The sequence below is a fragment of the Humulus lupulus genome, chromosome 7 (assembly GCF_963169125.1).
Source record: "Humulus lupulus chromosome 7, drHumLupu1.1, whole genome shotgun sequence".
In the NCBI taxonomy this organism is placed as follows: domain Eukaryota; kingdom Viridiplantae; phylum Streptophyta; class Magnoliopsida; order Rosales; family Cannabaceae; genus Humulus; species Humulus lupulus.
Genome location: NC_084799.1, coordinates 21478238 through 21487442, shown reverse-complemented (window position 1 = coordinate 21487442; position 9205 = coordinate 21478238). Strand labels below are relative to the sequence as shown.

At 36.8% G+C, this 9205-nt stretch overlaps 1 non-coding gene across 1 annotated transcript; it reads right to left on the bottom strand.

Moving 5' to 3' along the window:
* Positions 1-966: 966 nt before the first annotated feature.
* Positions 967-1073, bottom strand: LOC133793348 (small nucleolar RNA R71). The gene has a single exon (XR_009874794.1). It is a non-coding gene; the product is annotated as a small nucleolar RNA R71 (small nucleolar RNA).
* Positions 1074-9205: the final 8132 nt, after the last annotated feature.

The window sequence follows — 9205 nt, the reverse complement described above, 5'->3', positions numbered from 1 at the left end:
TACTAACTTATTAATTCCTCATGACTCCACTATAGACTCGAAATTGCACTCTTGAATTCATAGAATGCTCTATAACAAATATAGATACGCTATTAATTATCCATTGTTACAACCATAATTGTCACTCAATCCTCTATAGACGGTCTACAATGAGATAGGACTAAAAATACCGTTTTACCCCTCATTGTATTTTATCCTTAAAACACTTAGTTCCTTGTAAATGATATTTCAGTAAACTAATTTAATTACTGAAATGAGATCTCTATCATTTAACACCTTAAACCAAACTAAAAGGAAACCATTGTTTCACTTCTTCATCAGAATTGAATTGAATTGATTTATGTTCAACTATGTGATATGACTAGAATAGATAATAACTGTATGTTTACTTATCTTATCAACTGTTAATATCGGTCATGTCCGATGCAACAAATACATCCGATCTTATGTACTTTGCTAATGTTCTGGAAAGAATATAACACTGTAATGTGTAAGTAGATCATATCATAGATTGGCAAGTCAGTGTAAATCCGGTGTACTGACTAATCTTAGGACTAACATATATTGAACATATAATCATATTTATATTCCACTGTGATTACGTCACTGTAAATAAGATTAGTTATATGCTCGGGATTTAATAGAAGTTTATATTAAACAAATAATCATGAAAATAAAATATGTGAGCAAAGTGATTGACCAAGTCAAAAAAATGATTTATATTCTTTTATTGATAATAAAATGAGATTACAAAGAATTTGAGTTTTAATTAGGGCATAAAACTCCAACACCACGTTCTATAACCGAGTCAAAAATGTCGATTCTGTGCGACTGAAGTTCTTCCCTTTCTCCTTGAAGGACAAAGCCAAAAGCTGGTTATACTCTTTGAGACCTAGGTCTATTGGAACATGGGAGGAGATGACCAAATCCTTCTTTCTGAAACACTTCCCCAGCCATAAGACCAACAGTCTAAAATGACAGATTTCCACATTCTCCCAAAAGGACAATGAAACGTTCTATCAAGTCTGGGAAATATTCAAAGATCTGTTGAATCAGTGCCCACACCATGGCTATGAGAACTAGTGTTTGGTCAGTTACTTCTATGAAGGCCTCACGAGTCATGAGCACCAGTTTGTAGAAATTCTATGCAATGGTGAATTCCTCGAAAAAGAGCCAGACGATGCTCTTGAATATCTCGAAGAAACCGCGAAAAAGTCTCACACCTGGACTGGTCCAAGTGCTGCTGGTAGCACCAACCGACACAAACCATCTGGGATCTATCAACTTCGAGAAGAGGATAGTGTTAAGTCCTAACTCGAGGCTTTGAAAAATCAGTTCGAGGTCTTAATGAAGAAAAATGGCCAAAAATCGCACATGATCACTCAAGCGGAACCGCAAGAACCTTGCTTTGTTTGTGGAGGGACGGAGCATTTAGCTAAGGACTGCTTAGCTTTGGATAAAATGGGGGGGGGGGGGGGTTTATGAGGAGCAATGCAATGTCTTAAGGGCATATAACAAGCCATTCTCCCATACGTACAACCCTGGTTGGAGAAACCACCCAAATTTCAATTGGAGAGATTACAACCAAGCTCAATCGTCTGGAGGCCAATGGAAAAATGAGCAACAAGTTCAACCATCAAAGGCGTATTCTGCACCTCAATACAATGCTCACCCATAACGCAATTCTCTCGAGAATACTCTTCATGCATTCATAAAGGAACAATCCAAACTGAATCGCCAAATGATGGAAGAAATTAAGGAAATGAAATGTCAATTCTCAAAATTGACTGAATCCTTGGTCATTCCGGAAAAAGGCAAACTTCCTTCCCAACCGAAATTCAATGTGCAAGGCCAACACATGGCCCAATCTTCAAATTCTAATGATCAAAATGTCAGGAAGTAAATGCCATCACGACTAGAAGCGGTAAAACTTTGCAAGACCCACCCATAAAATCCAACACTCCTAGTACTCCAAAAGTCATTACCGAAAATCCACCACTCAATGCAACTCCAAAGGTACCATTTCCCCAGACTTTGAAACCTGTTGGGAAACTTCTTGATAACCGAGCTGAAATCCTTGAGCACTTGACACAAGTGAAGATTAATCTTCCTTTGCTTCAAATCATAAAACAAGTGCCCACTTATGCCAAAATCATCAAGGATCTATGCACGGCAAAAAGGAAGCACCATGTCAAGAAGACTGCTTTCTTGACTTAGCAAGTGAGTGCGGTGATTGAACAAAAGACACCGCCAAAATACAAAGATCCTAGTTGTCCCACCATTTCTTGCCAAATTGGGACCCATGAAGTCAGCCAAGCCTTACTTGATCTTGGCGCGAGTGTAAATCTCATGCCTTACTCTGTATACTCGCAACTCGGTCTTGGAGAAATAAAGCCAACATCTGTTGTGCTACAGCTTACTGACCGCTCCACCAAAAAGCCTAGGGGTATTGTTGAGGATGTGTTAGTTCAAATTGAAAAATTCTATTACCCCGTGGATTTTCTTATTCTTGATACTCAATCTGTGGTAAACATGGAGTCTAAAATTCCTATTATCCTTGGAAGACCATTCCTTGCCACTGCAAATGCTTTGATCAATTGTCGGAATGGTCTAATGAAGATATCGTTTGGAAACATGACTCTTGAAGTCAATATCTTCCACATCGGGAAACAACCCCGAGAAGATGATGAATGCTATCAAACATTCATGATTGACTCTTTAATTCCAGAGGAGGTTCAATTGCGAAACAACTTTGATAATCTTGATGAACTCCTCCTTCTGACTGACAACGAAAGTCCCAATTCTATTGAGTCTACTCTTGCAATATCAGATTGCATAGACTCGCGCAATAGAAGGATTCAGTTTTGGCAACCTCACTTTGAAGAGCTACCTCGTGAGAAGGCACAGCCAAAAACTTCAGCTGAAGAGGTTCCAATTGTTCAATTGACCCAACTTCCCGAGGGTTTGAAACATGTCTTCTTGGGAGACGATGAAACCTTTCCAGTTATCATCTCGTCCAACCTTCAAAATTCTCAAGAATTGTAGTTACTCGAGCTACTGCGAATGCATATATCTACGATAGGTTGGATGCTTGCTGATATCAAAGGTATTAGCCTTTTAATTTGCTCCCATCGAATCAATCTAGAGGACGAGGCCATCCCTCGAAGAGACCCTCAAAGGCGACTGAACCCCACAATGAAAGAAGTTGTAAAAAATGAAGTTTTGAAATTGCTAGACGATGGTATTATTTACCCAGTAGCCAATAGCAAATGGGTCAGTCCAACTCAAGTCGTGCCCAAGAAATCTGGTATCACCGTGATCCAAAACGAAAAAGGGGTCCTTGTCCCCACAAAAACTGTGACGGGGTGGAGCATGTGCATTGATTATAGAAAATTAAATGCCACCTCTCGCAAAGATCATTTTCCACTCTCATTCATTGATCAAATCCTTGAACGTGTAACTGGTCATCCTTTCTATTGCTTTCTTGATGGCTATTCTGGCAATTATCAAATTGAGATTGCATTAGAGGATCAAGATAAGACCACTTTCACTTGTCCCTTTGGCACTTTTGCGTTCCGGCGTATGCCATTTGGCTTGTGTAACGGACCAGCTACCTTCCAAAGATGCATGATGAGCATCTTTAGTGACATGATTGAAAAATCAATGGAAGTATTCATGGATGACCTAACCGCTTTTGGAAATTCCTTTGACACATGCCTTCTTCATCTTGAAGCTATTTTAAAACGTGCATTGAGAAAGGACTTGTGCTCAATTGGGAGAAATGCCACTTCATGGTATCTTCTGGCATAGTCTTAGGCCACATTGTTTCTGAAAGAGGAATTGAGGTTGATCAATCCAAAGTCGACCTTATCTCCAACCTGCCTACTCCTAAGGCTGTCAAAGACGTTAGGTCATTCCTTGGTCATGCTAGTTTCTATAGGAGGTTCATACAAATTTTTTCAATGATTGCTCGTTTGCTAAGCAACCTCCTAGCCAAAGATATCACTTTTGAATGGACACCTAAGTGTGAGGAATCATTCCGAACGCTTGTCCTTTCACTCACTTTCGCTCCCATCATTCAGTCACCCAATTGGAGTCTTCCTTTTGAGATCATGTGTGACGCCAACAACGTTGCTGTGTGAGTTGTGCTAGGACAACGAAGGAAGGGGAAACCCTTTGTTGTCTATTATGCAAGCCGAACTCTCAATAGTGCTCAAATGAACTATTCCATTACTGAAAAAGAGTTGCTTGTCGTTGTCTTTTCCCTTGACAAATTCCGATCTTATTTGATTGGATCGCCTATTACGATCTTCACAGATAACTCAACCCTTAAGTATCTTTTTTCCAAAATGGATGCTAAGGCGCGATTAATACGATGGATCATTCTCCTGCAAGAATTTGATATAACGATCAAAGACAAGAAATGTGTTGAAAATGTCGTCGTGGACCACTTTTCCCGACTTGAATTCAGCGATCCCGCTGATGGTCCACCTATTGATGATGATTTCCCCGATGAACAATTTCTTTATGTTGCTAAGTTACCGTGGTATGCTCACATTGTAAACTACTTAGTAACAGGTGAACTCCCATCTTAATGGAGTTCACAAGACAAACGCAAATTTCTGGTCGAGGTGCGCAATTTCTTTTGGGATGACCCATACTTATTCAAGTGTTACCCGACCAAATCATGCGAAGATGCATCCACAACGATGAGGTGTCTAGTGTGCTGAATTTTTGCCACAATGATGCTTGTGGTGGTCACTTCTCTGTGAAGAAAACCACTGCAAAAATCTTACAATGCGGCCTTTACTGGCCCACTTTGTTCAAAGACACCAATGATTTCTGTCGTTCTTGTATAAGGTGCCAAAATTTAGGTTCCTTATCTCGTCGGCACATGATTCCCTTGAACCAAATTCTTGTTATCAAAATATTTGATTGTTGGGGGATAGACTTTATGGGATCCTTTCCACCTTCTTTTGGTTACCTTTACATCCTTCTCGCTGTGGATTATGTTTCCAAATGGGTCGAGGCTATACCATGCTGAACCAATGATAATGCAACAGTTGTCAAATTCTTGAAAGAACATGTGTTATCAAGGTTCGGTACTCCTCGCACTATCATTAGTGATCAAGGCACTCATTTTTGCAACAGATCCTTTGAGGCTCTTATGCGCAAGCACAGTGTACTTCATAAAGTTGCAAATCCCTATCATCCACAGACTAATGGTCAAGCTGAGTTATCCAATAGGGAGATAAAACACATTCTACAAAAGATGGTAAATCCCGACCGCAAAGATTGGTCTACATGTCTTCTAGACGCTCTTTGGGCATACCGCACTGCTTTCAAATCCCCTCTTGGGATGTCTCCCTATCGGCTTGTCTTTGGAAAAGCCTGTCATTTACCTGTCGAGCTCGAGCATAAAGCGTATTGGGCTATCAAAGCCCTAAACTTTGATCTGAATGCCGCAGGTATCAATCGCAAAATCCAATTGTCCGAAATTGAGGAATTGAGAAATGATGCATATGACAATTCTAGGATTTATGAAGCAAAATTGAAAATTGCTCACGATAAATAAATCCTGCGAAAACACTTTGAGCCAAATCAGAAAGTGCATCTATATGATTCTCGCTTGCACTTGCACCCCAGTAAACTACGATCGCGATGGACTGGGCCATTTGTAGTGAAGCAAGTATTTCCCAACGGTTTTGCTGAGGTCAAGGACCCAACCGATGGGAGAATTTTTCGAGTCAATGGAAAAGACTGAAGCATTACATTGAGAGTGTGAGTCACGTTGCAGAGGTCCTTCTTAAGGATCCAAATTTATACACTCTGAAGTTCTGAATGGTTTGTTGTTGTTTTTTTATTTTTATTTTTCATTATCTTTATTTTTTGTCTTTCTTTTATTTTTGTATGCTTTTCATTTTTCTATTTTGTTTTGGGGTATTGTTACTAGGCTATTTTCGTTCTCGCCTTATGGACATGGTCATCATCTAGGTGTTCTCTTTCCTTACCTTTTTCATTGATTATTCATTTTGACATTGAGGACACCGTCTGATTTTTGGTTGGGGGTGGTGAGCATGCATTAGCTTTCATTTGGAAAATCTTATTGTTGTGTCATTAGCATTCATTTGGAAAACATTATTGTCTTGTTGAATTGTTAAGTCAATTTTCTCAAAATTATCCAAGCATGAGTATAACTTGTTGGTTTGAGTCAGTTCTTACTATGTTTAGCTATTAAGAAGTGATTTTCAGAGTTCTTTTGTGCACTTTCCAAACATGTGATAAATTGGTTGTTAACACAAATAGTTGAGAGAAATTTCAAGTTTAAATTTTTTCATTTCTTGGTGAGTTGTGAGAGTTGAGAAAACAACTTTTTGAACTTTTATTGATCATTTGAGTTGGTAAAGTCACATATTTGGAATTTAAAACATGACATTTACTAGATGGATGTTTTTCATATAAGAATAAGTCTTTGTAATAAATTTGTGTTCTATTTATTGTATTGTATTTGTATTTTCCTTTTTAATTTTGTGTTGTCTCTTGTCAAAAAAAAAGGGAAAAGAATGATGAAAAAAAATGAAAAAAAGAAATGAAAAAAAATGAAAAGAGAGAACAAGAGCAACACTTTTCTCTATTATTTTGTAGTTGTTGAAAAAAAAAAAGAAAAAAAATTAATATTTCTATTATTATTATTTTGTGTAATTGTATTAAAAAAAATAAAAATTATTATCATTATAGTTCCTTTTCTTATTTATCATTTCTAGTTAGTTGTAATTTTGTTCCTTGAGCTTTCTCATGTAAATCCCAAAGGTTGTTTGTCATTTAAAAAAAATAAAAATTATTATCATTATAGTTCTTTTTCTTATTTATCATTTCTAGTTAGTTGTAATTTTGTTCCTTGAGCTTTCTCATGTAAATCCCAAAGGTTGTTTGTCATTTGAATTCCAATAAGTTGATTTGCCTATCTTGTGATCAATACTTGTTCAAATTGCTTGTCCTAAAAAAGTTTATCTTTTCTCATTTGAGCGTAATATGTTACATTTCCAACTCCAAGAGTGGTATCCTTCCCATTAACAAAATACTTTCAATGCCCGTGAGGAATTTGGAGTTGAGACCTTTATACTTTTGAGATTTTTTGATACTATTTGTGTTATGACTTGCGATAAAAAGAAAATGGTTTGGTGCACACACACACAACTTTGGAATCGTAACTGAAGTAGCTTAGATAGTAACTTCTGACTTCTTACTGATACTTTGAAAATACTTAGATGATTTTGCCTGGTTTGACTTGATTATTTAACTTGATAATTTTATTTTTCGCTTGGATTGCTAGGGTCTAGCAATAAGCTAGTTGATGGTTGTGATTAGTGGTAAAAAAATACACATTTATTGATTTTAATAGTTAAAATAAATTAAGTTTTAATTAATATTTTCATGGAATTAATATGATTTATTTTATAAATGAAAATATTTGATTATGACTTAATTTATTGTTATTTTGTAGGAATTAAAGTTGTATTTTGTCACTTTGAAATGAAGAGAAAAGAAAATAATTAAATCTGAAAAAAAAAAGAGAATAGAAAGTGGCCCAATCGGAAGGAGAAGCCCAAGCCCGTCTCCTCCCCAAGCCCACCGAAGCCAGCCATTTACCATGCTGAGCTGAGCCAAGCCTGACGCCTAATGCCTGCCATCTGCCATGCCCCAGCCGAGCCGGGCGAAGCCAGCCACCTGTCCGCACCCTTCAACCATCCCAATAGGCCTAGCACTCCCAAGGCCCAACGCAGGCCCAGCAGCCCATCCGTAGCTTCCTCCAGCAGTTGACCCGTAAGCCCAGTTTTCTCAGCATCCCCAAAGAGACCCAACGGCCCAACGAAACCCACCACCCATCCGACCCTTCTCCTCTCCCAGCCAGCACCACGTGGCACCTCCCCATTGGCTGGGAATGGGTCAAAACCCACTTCTGCCACCATTCACCTTCAACCCATATTTTGTGGGTATTGGGCCTTGCACATTGCTATTTTGAGCTTCAAAGCTCATCTTTTTTTTGGTGTTTTAGTAAAAGAGAAATTTGACCATGCATCAAAATAACTAGGTTAGTATTTATAATAAGATTTGATTTTTCAAAATCATATTTTATTATTAATATTTTCAGATTTATTTTGTAAACCCCATTTTGTTGTTTAATTTCTTTTTAGTCATTTTCTCCCTCTATAAATAGAGACTCTCATTTCACATTTTGTATGTAATTTTTAAAGCAAAAAAACTATAGCAAAATTTCTACTCACTTTCTTCTCATATTTTCTTCTTAGAATTTTGTGAGAATCATGAGCATAATGGGCTAATCTTCCTAGGAAGGTTAGGGATGATTCCATATGCTAGTGATGCTATTTTGCTACTTTGATTTACTATGTTCTTAATGTAATGTATTTGAGTTATTTATGTTCTTTCATCCCCATCTCAATTTTGTTATCTTTATTTACTTGTGCTAATAGTATATAGGATTAGTCATGCTCTTTCTATGTGCTTATAATTAGTAAAAGTAATATTGATACATAATTTTATGTCTAATCTTCTTTTGCATTATTGCCCCTGGGTATTTTGTCATTTTTAGATTTTTCATAAGATTAACATTTTTCTCCTAAAGTAAAGAACTTTATAACTCAAATGAACTTTTGTTAGAAAAGAATATGGACTTTAATGTTAGATTTTCCAAGTAAATGTTGGGATGTGAACTATTTACTTGTGTATTTTTGTAAATCAAGTAACTAAGTAACCAAAAAAGCATATGGATGATTCTTGAAACCTTTATATTTCTCAAACTCTTGATTACACATTACTCTTATTTCACTTATCTCATTGTATCATTTCATCAAAAAGACAATACCAAAATCTCAAATATCTTTTCATTTCTATTTTTTATTTATTTCATGTTACTAATTTTTTGTGTTATTTTCTACTAATATTTTGGTTTTAGGTTACCTCCTTGTGGATCGACCGCTCGATTTATACTTGTAACGACCCAAATTCACTAATAAGGCTTAAGGGCATTGATTAGTGTGCCAGGAGGGCATTACTGGAATAATTGTGATTTAATGAGTAATTATATGTTTAATGATGCTTATATGATAATTGATTATATTATGTGGTAATATGATATGTGATATATGCGAGAACCACATTATGATGTGGATAAATCTGCAGCCGG